Genomic DNA, 16,614 nt, shown 5'->3' with positions numbered 1-16,614 from the left:
CAGTTTTGGATGTTTGGCAACATTCAGCTTCAGCATGAAACCAACAGTGGGGAGGTGTTGACGTTGAGGTGTACTTAACCAACACGGGGTGCGGCTGCCATTGTGTTCTGTCAATCTGCCTTGATGTGAGAAGTGGACATGATGCAGGAGCACTTTCCTGATGGCCAGTCTGTCTAGCTTATGGACCACCATGGCTGAGCATCAGTAGGAGTGACTATTGCCAACAAAGCCGTGCATTGATGGTGTGCACGGAGCCAGCAGTAGGAGCTGGGTGGAGATAACTTGTGATTTCGAATCTAACCTACAAATAAGAAGGAGATGACTGAAAACTCAAGGCTGTTGACCTGTCTGTACAACCTATATGCACCTTGGGCATCAATGTGTGTATTATGTACTCAGTTGGTGACAAAGTAGCTTGTGCAGTTTTGAATGTACAATTGCAAACTAGCAGGATGAGTTTACTCATGAATGGAAGAACCTTGTTTGTAGTTCATTCCTTCAACCACAGTACTGCTAATATATGTAATCTTTGTTTCCTTTTTATTTTTGATCAGGATCTTTTTAAGAAACTTGTGCCCAGCGAATGTTTAGGGTCCATCTGGGCAGAACAACCAGATCGAGCATCAACCGTCTGGGCTATCGTGGCACAGTTTAATAACGTTAAGAATTGTGTCACCAGCACCATCAGTCAGCCTCAGCAGCTAAAACCACGACAGAGGGCGAAGATCATTGAGAAGTGGATTGATGTTGCCAAGGTACACTTGTTCTTTAGTGATTTTTAACCTTTATGACAGGGTAAAGCACTCAGTGCATGAAACAAACATGGTGGAAGAGAGCAAGCAGTTCCTACGATGTGTTGAGATGTTTAGGGTTTGAAAGCCTCTCGAATTGACGAGCAGAATTAGAATTGAATGCTTCATGGCAAATCCTAGCATTTGTAATTTCCATAGTGTTGGCTGCTAATAGTTCATGCCTCAGTTTACAGTTGCATTGAAATATTAAAGTTTTCTTTCCCATCAAAAATATTTCTGTGGAGAAATAAAGGAAACTGATTTCAGATTTTTAGTGGCCCTTCAAACACAAAGTTACTTATTAGGCATAACAGAATGTTGTTTGCCTCCCTTGCGAGCGGTGATCAGATTTATGATACATTGTAAATGTTATTCTCAGTTTTCTGCGTTCCATATGCCCGTATGATGGCCCTTCAGTAACTTGCCTGGTTGTCTGTTTCTTATGTGTTTGCCAAAGGAATTTGTCTTTGCATTTTAATCAGCAATTGGGAAAAGGATGAGGAAGGGCTGTCATACCTGATGTCTGGCTTGTCTTTGTCATCAATATGTGGCATTCCCACGAGTACATTTGGAAAGAATCAAGACAGGAAGCCAGTAATTAACTAATTAAGTGAATTAAGTAATTTATTCATATTCATTTATCATCCAAAATGGCACTGGATCATAGCAACAAAAGTGTATTATCATTGAAATTTCCCATATTCATGTGCCAATAAAATATTTAGTCATTCGAAAGGTTGGGAATGAAGATTCATAATAATACCTTTGCCAGGCATTTGAGACAAGTCTGGTTTGGCTCTTGGCAACACTGCCTGCATGGATTTGGACTCGTAAAGAATCTTAAAGCATTGATGTCTGTCTCCAGTTTCACAATCCAGAGAAGTTGAAATGAATGGAGGCAGACACCCAGTCATAGACATGGATACATGAGCTCCTGACAGGCTGTCCGTGCCGACCTAGAAACTGGTGCTGTCAAAGACCATTCTGAAGATGAGTTGGCACCTTCCAGTGATCACTTGGCTGACTCTTCCGGTTGTCATTTGAGTTGACAAAAGTTGATGAGGGTCCTTATCCATGTTGAAGTGTCCTCCGTCACTTACTTTTTACTGCAGCAGCCTTTGTTGCCCTCAAGCCGGAAGACTGTGGGCTTGAGATCTTACCTGCTGGACTTAATCAGATAAGGCATCTATCTAATGATGCCCAGTGAGGCACATCCACATAAAGCCAATATGGTCTAATGACCCTCTCCCTCCTTGGCCTTCCTCGCTAAGCAGAAGTGGTTTTGAGAGCTGAGAACAAACAATTGCAGGCTTCCTACTCTCCTGCCCCTCGGCCCCTCCCAACAAGTTCAAATTTATGTTTGGGGAAGGGAGGTTTGATTTGTTCTATTCTTCTCCCTGCCTCCGTGGGGCAGGCAGATGAAGGACATTCACATGCTATCCTCACTACGATTAGTTAACTCAGTCTCAATAACATTGTGATTCATAAAAGTAGACTCAATTTTCTGATTTGTACGCTTTCCTTGAATGATTATCTCATGTGTCAGGCCCTGCCCTCCTATGCTGGCAGAAAATGTAATCTGTCATTCGTTTATCAGCTGAATACAATGGATATAACACAGATGATTACCCGTCTCCAGCTCCCTAACTTCGCCACTTCCACCACTCAGATGGCAGTGTCTCCAACTTATTCATTCGAATCTTTGCTTTGGCGTCAGTAACCATGTCTAACGAGTCAAGTGTTGGCAGAGAGTGAAATGTCTCAGAGGGAAAAAAAATGTAGATCAAGTTTTAAGTCGCTAAGATTTGTGGAATTTTTGCCCCCACAAAGTCGTTTGTTAATGCTGTTATTTTTGCAGATCACGTTTTTCTGATGGAACATTTTAATGTCTGAGGTATTGGGTCATGGGGAGCCACTGTTTTTCCCACAGAACTCATGTTTTATGTTCTCACAGGAATGTCGGATTTTGGGAAATTTCTCTTCAGTGTGTGCAATTACCCGTGCATTGCAAGCAAATAACATCTTTGAGTTTCAGAAGACTTGGGCAGCCGTGTCAAAGTGAGTCATTTTTCTGGAAAAGCCGTGTCGTTATTTTTAATAAAGATGTGGTAGGAATTTGCAGGTTTCACCTCCAAGTTTACTTGCCAAAGTGATCTTCACACTCCAGATGTGTTGACAGGATTACCAGAGGCACTACAGTGCAATCCCAACAATTGGCGTACTGGCAGAATCTTTCATTCTTTCACTAAGGAGTGAGGAGTTAATTTTCTACAGTGGAAAAAGAAAACTGTTTGACAGCTTAAAATATTGAACTATTGTGTTCCAAAACTGATCTGCTGTTGGATGTAACGTAAGACAGTTTCCTGTGGATGTGCTGTGACGGGGTGATATGAACTGGAGGTTTGTATAGGAACCTGAAATACAAAGAACACAATTATTTTAATCACCCAAGAAAGCAGTCGAGACCTCTTTGAAGTGCACACTTGTAGTTTATATTCCTGTGCCGGAGACGATTTGATCATGATTGTTTTTTTGAGGCAGCTTGGAGGTGAAATCTCACTTGCTGTGATGAGATTTCCTAAAACTACTGCAATGAAGGGCTTTTGTGGCACAGTGGTAACATCTCCATCTCTGGGCTGAAATAATCTGGGTTCAAATTCTGTCTGATGAAGGGTCTAGGCCCGAAATGTCAGCTTTTGTGCTCCTGAGATGCTGATTGGCCTGCTGTGTTCATCCAGCTCCACACTTTGTTATCTTGGATTCTCCAGCATCTGCAGTTCCCAATATCTCTTGGGTTCAAATTCTACCTGCCAAAGAGATGTGTCAAAACATATCTGAACTGTTTCATTAAAATAACTGCAATTGTTTGAAAAATGCTTCACTGCCCTTCACTGTCTGTATTACTTGCTTATTTGTCAGATTCCATGTCAGCTGTTTGCAATCTTGACTCTATTCTGTCAAGAGTAATTTGTTTTATTCTCTTGACTAGGAGCACAAAGGCAACATTTGAAGATCTTTCAAATCTCATCTCCGAAGATGGCAACATAATGACAAGTAGCCAGCACGAAAAACAGGTAAGCGTTTGCATTTGGCACTGTGCATCGATATTCAGGGCATTATAGGTATTTTCAAGCAAAATATCTACAATGAATTACATTGGTGTCTGAATGCATACAAATACTGTGAATCAATAATGCAACAAGGGATACATGTATTACATATGGATGGTCTAACTTGGCTCAAGTCTTCCAAAATCGTTCTGTCATGATGCAACCTTCATAGATTATCTTTCTCAGTGTTCGTTATCTTGGAAGTTTGAACACTTGCACAATGATATTAAAAGCAGGATATATGTCAGTTTTCTTTTCTTTTGATTTGCACACTTGGAGGGCCTCGTAATTAATTAAAGCCAAGGCAAAACACGAATAGCTTTAATTGGTTCTCGTTAGTGTTTTTGTTCAATTAACATGTCTTCCTTTTATTGTTCTCTGCGGTAATAAATATTTACTGCATTGGAACTGAGAGATAATCACATTGCTTTGTTTGTTGAGCATTTCAGACATCAACTATTTAGTTTCAACTAGCTTGGACCACCACTGACATTTCAAACTAACTTCAAAAACCTTCTCAAAAAGCATATTGTTTTACCAGGTTTCGAGACATTCCTCCTCACTCTGTATGTCATGCTGTTTGCCCAGTCATTTTGTTCCTGAATTTTACAAAGTAACAAAATAATTTGTTAGTTATAAACATTTTGGTGTCACTTGAACAAACTAGTGTGTCCAGGACAGTAAGGAGGCAAGATGCAAGTTTTCTGTTGAATCATTCTTAGATTAAATCAAAGCAGTTTGAAGGTGGTACTTGAAGAGGACGAAATGCAGCATTCATGTTGGGTTGTTAATAATTTGACAGACACTCCGTTTTTCATACTGCTGAAAGTTCTAGTTGAGGTTGACGATGTTTTTGCATTGCTGTCCATCTGCTGGCTCCAGAATTTCTACGGTGCTGCTGTCACACCTTGTTTATTATGTTTGCTATTGGTGCACAGTGCAGAATTCCAAATTACTTTTCATATCTGGCTTGAATCTAAAAGTAGATTTGTTTTTAATAATCAAAAACGTGTGTTGTGCAGGATGATTGCTTTTGTGGTGTCAATTTCTATAAATATACATGGGAAAATCTGAGTTCAAGATTGGACAGTTGTTTAACTTCCATAATGCTGTCTCCCAGATTGTACAGTGAATATCGATGCATGGTTCGTTAATCTTTAAGCATATTACACAGATGTTCTCTGGCAATATGGCTTGCTAAGCTTTACTTTATATGGGTGTGCCATTCGCCAGGCCACCATATCAACACTTACTGTCGATCCTTAGTTGACACTGAGTGTAGTGATAAGATACCACCTTGATATACCATAGCGTATTTTCTGAAAATACTTCCCCAAATGTGACTGTCTGGTGAATTTCACCTGAGTGAGCCAGCAATCATCATTTTCACTGTTGTGTTTTTAAATCTCGGAAAATATAATTTGAAACCTCATTTTAAATGCAGTTTGAAGCAGCAACTTCACCATGTCCAACAATTTGATTTGCACACTTGGCTGGGAATCTGAAATAGTTGCCAAGTGATTGTTTTATGGGTTAAACATTGATACTAGTTTTGTGATAAACTATTGTGCGTGGGATAAATTGTAATATCACTTCCAAATATCATTGCCTGGCTATCACCTCTTGAGTTTGAATTGGCCAAATGTTGACATAAGGCTTTAGCGTTGTAAAATGTTTTTACAATAAAGGCTTGAGTTTTGAAATCTCTTCTGTTATCTCATTTGATATTATGGGAGATATAGATTAGATGCAGTGAATGAATAGCTGGTTTTCTATGTACATTTTCAGGATGGAGCTTCAAAATTTGCCACCCTCAACAGCACCTTGAAAGAGAACAAAATACTGACACACAAAACACTGAAAGTAACAAAGAAGAAGGTAATCATCCCTTTATGTTTAATATTGGAATGAAACGTTCTCAAGTTGAAGCAGTTAATCTTGAAGCTTTACAAGTAAATCTGATTTATCTTTCCATAATGGTGTATCTTTGTTATAACTATGCTGTAAAGCAGTTCTCCGGGTAACTAAAGGGAAGTTATCAGCATTGCTGCTACTTAAGCCATTGAACATGTTTGGTTATATGTTTGAAGCTATAACTATGCTGCTTGTTGCATATCTATCAGTGTGTTGGGTTGTGGGTAGAATATTTCTACATTGAACGGAAGTAAATCTGCGAGGCCAGGCAGGTATGCACAAACATTTCCCATGGTCTGATGGATAAATACAACAGTCAATACAGTGTGGAGCTGAAGGAACTCAGCAGGTCAGGCAGCATGAGAGGAGCAAGAAAATCAACGTGTCAGGTCAGGACCACACTGTATTGACTCTGACTCCAACATTTGCAGTTCTTGCTGTCTTTGAGAGATGGTTAGCATCACTGGTGGTCCAGTGGTTAGGATTCGGCGCTTTCACCGCTGCGGCCTGGGTTCGATTCCCGGTCAGTGCAGCACATTTTGGGGTGGCTCAGTGGCTCGGTGGTTAGCATTGCGGCCTCACAGTGCCGGGGACCCAGGTTCGATTCCAACCTCGGGTGACTGTCTGTGTGGAGTTTGCATATTCTCCCCGTGTGTGCATGGGTTTCCTCCCGGTGCTCTGGTTTCCTCCCACAGTCCAAAGATGTGCAGGCTAGGTGGGTTGGCCATGCTGAATTGCTGGTTGTGTTCAGGGGTGTGTGAGCTGTAGGGGATGGTTTTGGGTGGGATGTTTCAAGTGGCGGTGTGAAATTGGTGAGCCGAAGGGCCTGTATCTACACTGTGGGTAATGGAATTTAATCTCAATACAACATCTTGGCTGAAGCATTGAAATATGCCGACGCTCACAAAGGCAGAGATTCAGGTACTCATCTGGTGTTCCCTTTTTGTGTAGCAAAGGAAGAACTAAACCCGGGTTACACAATAACTCGGTTAGCCATCATGAATGAGGCAACATGACGAGAATTTTTTCAGCACTGCCCCTTGTGTCTGCGCTGGTCATAAAGCACCCACCTATTCTGATCCCATTTTGTAGAACTTAGCCCATCGCCTTCTAGGTATTCTTCATCAACATGTTGTGACACATGATGACACTTGTCTGGCAGAGGTGGAACAAAAACTCAGATTTCTGGCTCAGCGGTAGGGACGCTACCACTGAACCACAAGACCCCTTTATAGAGCTCTGATGAAGGGTCACCAGACCCAAAACATTAACACAGTTTTCTTCTTCACAAATGCTCCCAGAGCAGCTGAGCTTTTCCAGCAACTTTGTTTTTCTACCCCTTCAAAGAATTTGCATTTATTGGCGTTTTTGTCAACCCATTCAGCCAAGCTTATGACTCCATTCTGAAGGAGGTTGGACTGAACTGGGATCCCCTGCCTCAACGGTAGGTATCATTCCTACAAAATTCCACAACCCCTACCCCCACCCAGGAGTTTTGATGGCAATGGCGTTTCAAGAGTTCATCAAAATTGTTCTTCAGTGTCTCAAGGGTTCCTGCCTGGACCACCCTTTTAGGCAGTGCGTTCCAGAAACCCACCACTTCTGGGTGAAAAGTTTTTGAACAAATCCCCTCAAAATAGCCTGCTTGTTGTATATAAACTGTAAGCCCTGATATTGATAGACAGGGAATAAAGTTTTTCCTAATGCTTAGCCAAATCCCTCAGAACTCTTTGAACCTCAACCAGGTTCCTCCTCAGTGTCTTTGTTGCAGTGAAGATTGTCCCAGCTTATTTAGCCCCTTTCTATAACTGAAATGTTCCCGCCCGAGCTGTATTAGTCAATTGGAATCAAAATTAGCTTTTGGCAGGAAGTAAGCGTGACTTTTGAAGAACATTTCTGCAACTTGAAGCTTTCATTCGGCAGTGTAGCACAGGGTAGAGTGATAGTTCTTGCTGTGTGCACTTTAATGCTCCAGACACAAAAGATACAAGTATGAACATCAGGCTCACAGATGACACAAGAATGGGAGGTGTGGTAAATAGCAAAATGCTTTAGTCTCTAGGCACACCGTGTTCTAACTGTGGCTCAACTAATTTTATTTACGTCTGCTCTTATATTCAGGCAAGTATCCAATATGGTGCTTTTACCACCTTATCCACAGGTCCTCCTGCCTTCATGAATATGCTTATGCGCACAGCAAGGTCCTCGTGATTCTCTGTACTTTCTAAAACTTCCATTTAACATGTCTTGTCCTGACTTATTTGTCCTCCCAAAACGCTTCGCCTGACACTTTTCAGGATAGAATTCTATTTGCCTCTTTTCAGGCCTTCTAACCAGCCCATGTGTGTAATCCTGGAGACTAAGGCTTTTTGCTGTTTACCACATCGCCAATTCTTGTGGCACCTGTGAACCTGCTGTTCACACTTGTAGCTTTTGTGCCTTGAAAATTCATGTACACACAACAAGAACCATCACTTTATGCTGTGGTATGCTGCTGGATGAATGCTTCAAGTTGCAAAAATGCTCTTCAAAAATCACACATACTTCCAGTCGCAAAGTCAGTTTTGGTTCCAGTTTGCCAATTCCGGTGTATCTCCTAGGCTTTTAGCTCCTTAAGCAGTCTGAGACCATTAAATTATTTCTTGGGGTCAGAAAGGTGTCCTATGAAAAGACATTGAGTAGAATTATATTCTTGAGTTTTGAAAAATAAGGGTTAACCTGACTGAGTCAAACGTTTGGAAATCAGGTGCGATAAATTGTTTCCATCTTCAGGCAAAATCACACAGTACTTAGAAAATTTCCAAACTCCAAATGATGAAGTTACACAAACATTGAGTTTGGTTGACAGTTAACAGATCAGGGATCAAAACTCCGAACTTGCCTGTCGTTTATAGATCTAACTTTGTATTCCACTGTGTAACTGTGTCAAAAATTGAGTCCGAAATTTTGATTCTAATTAGATTTAGTTGCATGATAAATGGTATAAATAAGGCATGGAGTAGTATGTTTGGGAAATATGACAGTGCGTTCACAATGGATGAAATAAATTCACCTCACTTTTCCAGGGTGTAGTTCAGGGAATTGTACCATTCCTGGGAACTTTCTTCACGGACTTAACAAAATTGGATTCGGCTTTCCCCAATTATCGTTTCGTAAGTCTGTTTTACAAGATTTGGATTCCTTATTTGCTGATGAGCACTATTGTTACAGTTTCATTGCAAGCTGCTCATAGCAATAAAAGAAACGAATAAGTATGATTAATGATACTGATGAGAATAATGTGATGCTTTGTGTTGCAAATCAAACAATATGTAAATAAAGAAACATGCAAAAGGCTTTGCAGTTGATTGAATACAGGTTTAGTTTTTCTAAAGGTTGGATAAAGTGGGCATCATTTTTATTTTGTACAGGTAAATTTGTTAGCTGGACGTCACTGCCTATTGTGCAGTTGAGCAGCTGAGAATGGCATCAGCTTGGTACTGATCTATTTGATTGGAACAAAGGGCTCTATGTAATGGCCAAAATATAAACCTGGTGGAATGATCGATCATTTGTGTTTGACCTTTGACTATTTCCTAAAATTGAAACAAGTTTACAGAGTTTGTATTTCACTGCTGATCTGTTAAATTTCATGATCTCATAGTACCATTTGACCTTTATATATATTGAATTAATTTTCTTTGTTCATGTCTATTTCTTACAGAATGGCTTGATCAACTTCGACAAGAGACGAAAGGTGATTGTACTGTGCAAAATGTTTGTAAATGCATGAAACGGGAAAAGCGTGCCTTTCAATATTGTTGTGCTTTTTCTGCTTGATGGGGAATGTTGGAAGAGTCCACAACTACATCTTAAATGTGGATGATCACTAATAAATCCAATAAAGAAATCAGGAGAAGCTTTGTTGCTCGCAGCAGTCAGATTGCAGAAGCTGCTGCTACCAGGACAAGTTGAGAAGAATAGCAGAGATGGATTTGAGAGAAAGTTAGATGTCAGAAAGGGCACAAAGAGGCACATTAAGAATTTGGAGCATGGTGGGAGAAGTGTAAAGAGCAGCATGGAGCAGTTCAGCCAAATGGCCTGTTTTTGCACTGCTGTTATGATGCAAGTTACCTTTCAGCATTCACAACCAGGTCCAGGACCTTCCTGGTGTTCTGTGAATGAAGATGTTGTGAAATTAGTCTGGGTGCAATGGAAGCTATTTCATTATCGAAGAGACTGAGTAAATAATCTCTCCATATTAGTTGGAATTTTCCGTCAGAAGAGAGGCATCGGTTACTTATGGAAGATCAGAAAGTGAGGGAGTGCAGCCGTTGGGGTCATCACTGACTGGGCATTTGATTCCATATTTCTGAATTTGGTAAGACCAACTTCTGAAATATCTCTGTTGCCATGGTTACTATTGAGGGTATCGTACAATCCCTATAGGGTGGAAACCGGCTATTTGGCCCAACAAGTCCACACTGACCCTCGGAAGAGCATACCATCCAGACCCATTCCCCATGTCTAACCCACCTCACCTCAACATCCCTGGGCACTATCGACAACTTAGCATGGGAATCCACCTCCCCTGCACATCTTTGGACTGTGGGAGGAAACAGTAGCACCCAGAGGAAATCCATGCAGACGATATTTTGGTCTTGTACTGCAGCATTCAGCAGACAGCGTGAGAATATTAACATGATACAAAGTTCAATTCATTGTTTGTCACATGGTTTTGCTGACAAAACTGTAACTTGAGGTGCCATTTTAATCTAACCTATGAATAGAATAGGTTGCAATCAGAAACAACTGACGCCGAATTTGCCAAGCTGGGCCCTGTGGTGTAAAATCAGCTGGGATGCAAAATAGGCATCCAACGCTGTGTGACTCCACTTAATTAGCACAGAGTGTCATCTGTCAAATAGCCCGTCATTTCTCATGGATGATGCTTCAAGTGTTTATTTCAACTGATCTGTTGAAAACTGGCATGCACTTTACAACTTAAAAGTAACGTTATCAACATTTGACTTTGAGAGTTCTGCCCCTCTTTACATGTCAAATCGTGACAAGGTTCAACCAAGAAGCCAATGTGATTGAAAGAAAATAGTCCAGTAACTTCTAGCGGCACATGGCCCGTAAATTTTATGATGCCGCAACTTTGAAAAATTAACTCAACATGTTCACCATCTGCCTTGGTATCAATTACGATAGACCAGCCACTTATTTTGTACTTTGCAGAATTTCTTGTGCTTGGATAAATGATCTTTCATAATGTTTCTTGCCTTCAACCTAAATCAGCTTCTGGTTCTGAGGTGAATCCCTAATACTTCTTTGAAAAAAAATCCATCATTGAATCATGAATTTGTGACCTGAAACCATCCTGGATAATCTGTACATAAATGTATCCTTGAAAAGTCACATAAATGTCATTTATTTCCAAAGCAGAAATATTTTTGTGACATGATTTACCGTGTGGTTGGAATAAAGTTATTGATGCTGTTGAAAGTACCACTGAGTAGGATATAGCAGTTACACTTCTGGCAATTTTAACATTTTGTTAACAGCTTGTTATTTATTTGTGTTCGTTCAGGAATATGAAATCATTTCGTGTCTTAAATATATGCAGTTTGCTTGTCAATGTTACATCATTCGCCCAGACGAGAAGTTTCTGGACCTGTTCTTCACACAACTATACTTAGCTGAGAATAACAAGTACGTAACTGGATTGTAGGAATGTGCAGATAAAATATTTTCGTTTGGTTTTCAAAATCTCCCACAATTTTAACTACTGTTGAATGCTAGTGAGCCTGCCAATTTATTATCGTCTTCCTTTTCGTTGGTTTCAAAGTTGTGATCATGAATTCTGACATATTGGAATAAAGCCGGTTGCTCTATGAATCATTTCCATTGTGTTGTATCAAAATGTGTTTTATTGGCGTATAATAGCACAGATCGTACTGCCGCTAAGCCAACGGGAACAGGAAAATGCAAAGACTTGATGAGTGACCAATTTTCGCAACATGTCCAAGACCTCGTGCTTTGGGTGCATCTACAAATCCAGATGTAAACTGTACTAGTTTTGAGATGTGTTTCTTTTTGTTCGAATTTCTTTTCAAATACACAATCCTATTACGAACACAAAATCAGTAACAAGCCGACACAATCGGTCAGCATTTTTAAGTATTTTTAAATGGTTGCCTAAAAATATCATTTCCTCATCTAGAGATGGCCACAGTGCCTTTTTAATAATACAAGCAAAAATAAGCTCCAACTAAAAAATAATGACTTTGCCATTGGTGGGCCAGAGTTGGTTAAGGATCAGATTTTAGAAAACTGAATTTGGTTTTTGTTTTGACAGAGCAGGCTTTGTAATATTTACATTAGTTGACAGCAGTTAGCTTCTTCATAAGTGGGTGGACAGAAGTTATTATTTAAAATAATCTGTCCTGCTTGGCCTGCTGTGTTCAGCGAGCTCCACACTTTGTTAGCTCCCTATTAAGCTCATCCTCAGGCTATGGATGAACATGTGTAACAAGCACCTGGCATTATCATCAGTTCAAACACCGGTACAGTCAGTTTTTGAACCAACTTCAATCATGATACTTTTTGTAACAGGAAGTACAATATGTGACAGAACCTCAGTTTGCGTGGATCATAAGTTGTATTTAAAGTTCGTTTTGACCTCTGGGACAGTTTGGCTGATTTTCGGACAGATTGTCTGAAAAGAATCAGAAACAGAAAGCCTTGCTCCCATTGCTACTGGTCAAGAGAGCTACTCTTTCTTTTCACTACCTCCTACACGTGACACGTGGTGTTTTAGTCACCTGCCGTGACTGATTCATGACCACTTTTATATTGTTTGCCTGATAATGTCTGTACGTTCACATGACAGTGTGGATGAGGCCCAGACGAACTTCTGCATCACATTAAAACCTATTCTATTACCTTAGGCACTCAAAGTTTGATTCTCATTTTTTTCAATTCACTTTATTTCAAGCCTGGTCCTTGTTAATTTTTCTGCACCTGCTGTCGATGTTTGACAGTTTTGTTCAATTCCATGTGTTCTGCAAAAAGACTTGTTGGGATATCTTCTTGGTAAAAAAAAAATACCCAAAGGACCTGTGCATGCTGTCATTCAAAAACACACTCCGAAATTGCTGGAAAAATTCAGCAAGTCTGCCAGCATCCGTGGAAAGAAAACAGAGTTAACTTTTGGGTCTGGTGACACTTTCTAAGACCTCTTATCATCTTGATCTGCTCTTCACATAGGAGAAAAGATCACTGTGCCGACAGTGAGAACGTTTGCAGTTAAATCTGCTGCCACTCATTAGTCAAACTAATATTCAATGTACTCCTGCCTGAAAACATGTGTCTTTTGCAAGCAAAATTATCATTCATGCAATTTCATTTCCATGTCAATGATTGATTTGCTATCAATAATACGAATATTGAACAAAGGCATCTGTTTAATTTTGAATGAATTTTGTCTGAAAATGTTTATCTGCCATCCTGCAGTTCCAGTATTTCCTCTGAACGGGAGAAACCAGCAAATCCCAAAAAGAGCGTGTTTAAGCTCTTCAGCTGGTAAGTATCCCATGTTAAATACAACAGATATGTCATGACTTCCTTTATTATAGGGATGATTGGACAGACAGATAAGTACATTGGTTTCTTGACAAATGGTTTTGTTTGATATGGACTCATTATTGCTTCATGGGACTGAGATGTTTTTAGTCACTGATAAAGTTGATTAACTTGAGGCGAAGCAAGGAATAGTAGTGCTCTTCTCACCTTGTGAATGTGTCTATTGTAGACTGATTGATGGAGATTCTTTGCTTTGACCGTGATTGTAGAATGTGGACCTGTGATGAGCTTGGTATTGCTGTCTCATGATTCTCATTTATTATCAGAAGTTTATACACCATGGCTAAATTTCACCTCATTGAATTTGTTTATGAGCGACAATTAAACAAAAAAGCTGTTACTGTGAAATGAATTTGCATATTTGTGGTCCGATAAGATGAAAACTGGCAATGATGAACAATTTGGAATGAAAAATCAGATCTATGTTCTACTTTGTGGGTCAGCAGGCAGCAAAAATAACTTGTGCTGAAAAATTATCGGCCATGCTTCTCAGACTTGAAATTCCACATGACAACTCAAATGTATTGCCATGTAGAAGTTGACATGAAAGTATATGTTTGTGTTGTTGTGCATGCATAAGTAAAGACTTCAAACTTATTTTTTTCAGTAACTTTCCTGAGCTAGAGACATTATTTTATATTTCGGTACAATAGTCAAGGACTGAGCTGATCTCAGCAAAGTCATATTCTTTTCCCCCACACACCCATGTAGAGTTTCGGAGGAAAGCCCATGCCTTGTTGGTGCATTTTGCCTTGCAGTGATGTGGACTATGTCATGCAACTGTTATATCAAAACCAAGAAAGTGAAGGGAAACACTTATTCACTTGCTGGAATATCTTCTCTTTACATGAGTGTAGATGTTCTCTGGATGTGATTTTAGTTTCCGGAGCTGAAATATGATTGTCAAAGTGGAGGCAATCAACAACGCTGCATTAGTTTGCAATCTCACATTTCAGCAGCCATCTGCTCTGCTCCCTGTATTATGTCATGCCTCATGTGCCAACATCAGGATTTTCAGTGTGGGAAATTTTTGTCATGCCATCTGCAGTACTCCTTTTGAGAGTTTTGGGAAATTTTCTGTGTTAAATGTGCAATCTGAATGCAAGGTTCTGAATAGGAATTCTAACTTTTGCAGTACCCATATCCTGAAGGCCAGATTCAGAGTTCACTATCCTACCTTTCAAAGTATTGTGCACAGTTTTCTATCACTTATCAATGGTATTACTTTGTTTTAACTTTAATTGTCAACAAAATTCTTCTTTCAGGAAGAAAGTATGTACGCCTTAGCATGTGGCCAGGTTGGGGTAGATTTTCTACTTTGTGGGTATTCAAGTCCACATTTTCCCTTTTGTATGAACTAGGTTGATATCAGGTTGAATAACGTTGTCATAAGTCCAGATTCTTGTGCCACTTGTATATGCAAAATGTTATCTACCATCCGTATACTCCCTAACCATTAGAAAATGGAACAATATTCAACACTAATAATGCTAACTCTTGGTATTAGTGCGTCACTATTAATTTGTCACAGGTTGAATGTGGCAAAATTCAAACTTCTGATACTCACAGCATCAACATACCTTCATTCTAGTTTAATTTGTTTGAAAGTTTGTCCAGAATGTAATGACGTTTCAATATTTCTGATGTGTTCCCCTTTCCATTTTGCAAACTGTTTTCAAGGAGAGGTGTTAAAGCAAACAGCACACCAACTAAAAGCTCTCAGCATCCAACATCCCCTGAGAGTGACGATTGTGAAGAAAGCATTGCTTCAGCCAGAATTTCAGGAGATTGCAGCAACTTGGAAATGCAAAAGCACAGCACTTTGCAAAATCCACCGCAAAAGGTGAGACAAGAAGGCACTCACCACATAAAATAGGTTGTTCACGGAGACACTGGTCCGTCCAGATGCATTTACTTCTTCTTTCTTTTCTAACTTTCTTCTGTGTTTCTTCGCTCTGTTACCCTATCCTTTCGAGAGGATGCAAGAGGACTCGGTGATAGCGCCTCAATCACTGGAGCTGGATGACTGCCTGGCCAATCTACTTTACCTTTCTTTTGAGAGCTAATGGACTGTTAGCCATTTTGAGGTTTCAGCTAGACTGTAATCCTCAGTTTGAAGGCAGCTTCATGAAGCATCCTCATGATTGGCCGCTGCCAGCAATTTTCCATAGCAGGTCCCACTTGCTAAAGTTGGGTGACTTGGTTTCAGAACCAATGCAAGACAACTATGCCATTCCCAACAAAATTCAAACTTTTGCCGTTTACTGAAGCATCTGATTCCAGAACAAATATTATTTGCTGACGAAATGAAAGCTAACTTTTTTTTTGAGATGTGTAGATTTGCTTTGTTTTGCTTAGATATTTTATACAACTTTGAAAAATACATAAATAAAGCTATACATGTGATTTTTTAAAAAATCATCGCACGAACAATGAAAGTAATTCATCTTGAATCCTGAACATCATTTTTAAATTCTGCACAGTAAATTTTAGTGCATGGGGTATGACTGCAGCAGCTTGAAGTGCACTGCCACCAAAAGCAGTACTTTCGAGTCTATTGGCTGTGCCTTGATCCAGCAATTGCAATAAAGGAATGCAGCTCCCTGCACGCAGACCTCTTGACTGCATGTTTTGTTTTTCTTCTATCCTTGGCCTTTTAGCTATTGATTATTGTGTTGTCTGCTGAAGACCGTTGTATCGTGGGAGATTATCAAAGTTCATAGTTGATGTTTATTGAATATGTCCAGGGGGACTTGTCTCAGGGATATTTTAGCAATTTATTCTCCCAAGAATTGGGTTAAGCATTATTCGGTCAGGTTTGGGTGTTTTGGAGTGGTATTATTTTGTTTTAAAATACCCTCTCCCCTTTTATGGATTCTCCTGTTTAGTGTTGTGATTGCCTCTATATTAATAATAAACTAAGAGCTGCAGTGACTTGAATGATTTTGCTTCTAGTTTCATTGGATCTATGGCTCCATGTGTTTTGCTGTTGCTATCTCTGTCTTTCTTTCTGTCTGTGGTACTGTCCCGCACACATTCTGACCCTCACAATACACTGGCCCATTCACAGTCACTCATAATGCCATAAATGTGTGCCTTAACGTTACACAGTGTACACAGTGTAGTTGGATTCAAGATTTCTGTGCATAGTTGGGTGAAACGGGCAGATAAAT

The 16,614-nt window shown here is 39.8% G+C and overlaps 1 non-coding gene across 1 annotated transcript; it reads left to right on the top strand.

Moving 5' to 3' along the window:
* Positions 1-6,272: 6,272 nt before the first annotated feature.
* Positions 6,273-6,347, top strand: trnae-uuc (transfer RNA glutamic acid (anticodon UUC)). The gene has a single exon. It is a non-coding gene; the product is annotated as a tRNA-Glu (tRNA).
* The last annotated feature ends 10,267 nt before the right edge of the window (positions 6,348-16,614 follow it).

This window comes from Stegostoma tigrinum, chromosome 8 (assembly GCF_030684315.1).
Source record: "Stegostoma tigrinum isolate sSteTig4 chromosome 8, sSteTig4.hap1, whole genome shotgun sequence".
Taxonomy (NCBI): domain Eukaryota; kingdom Metazoa; phylum Chordata; class Chondrichthyes; order Orectolobiformes; family Stegostomatidae; genus Stegostoma; species Stegostoma tigrinum.
The sequence above is the reverse complement of the archived record's forward strand: the minus strand, read 5'-3'. Positions and strand labels throughout refer to the sequence as shown.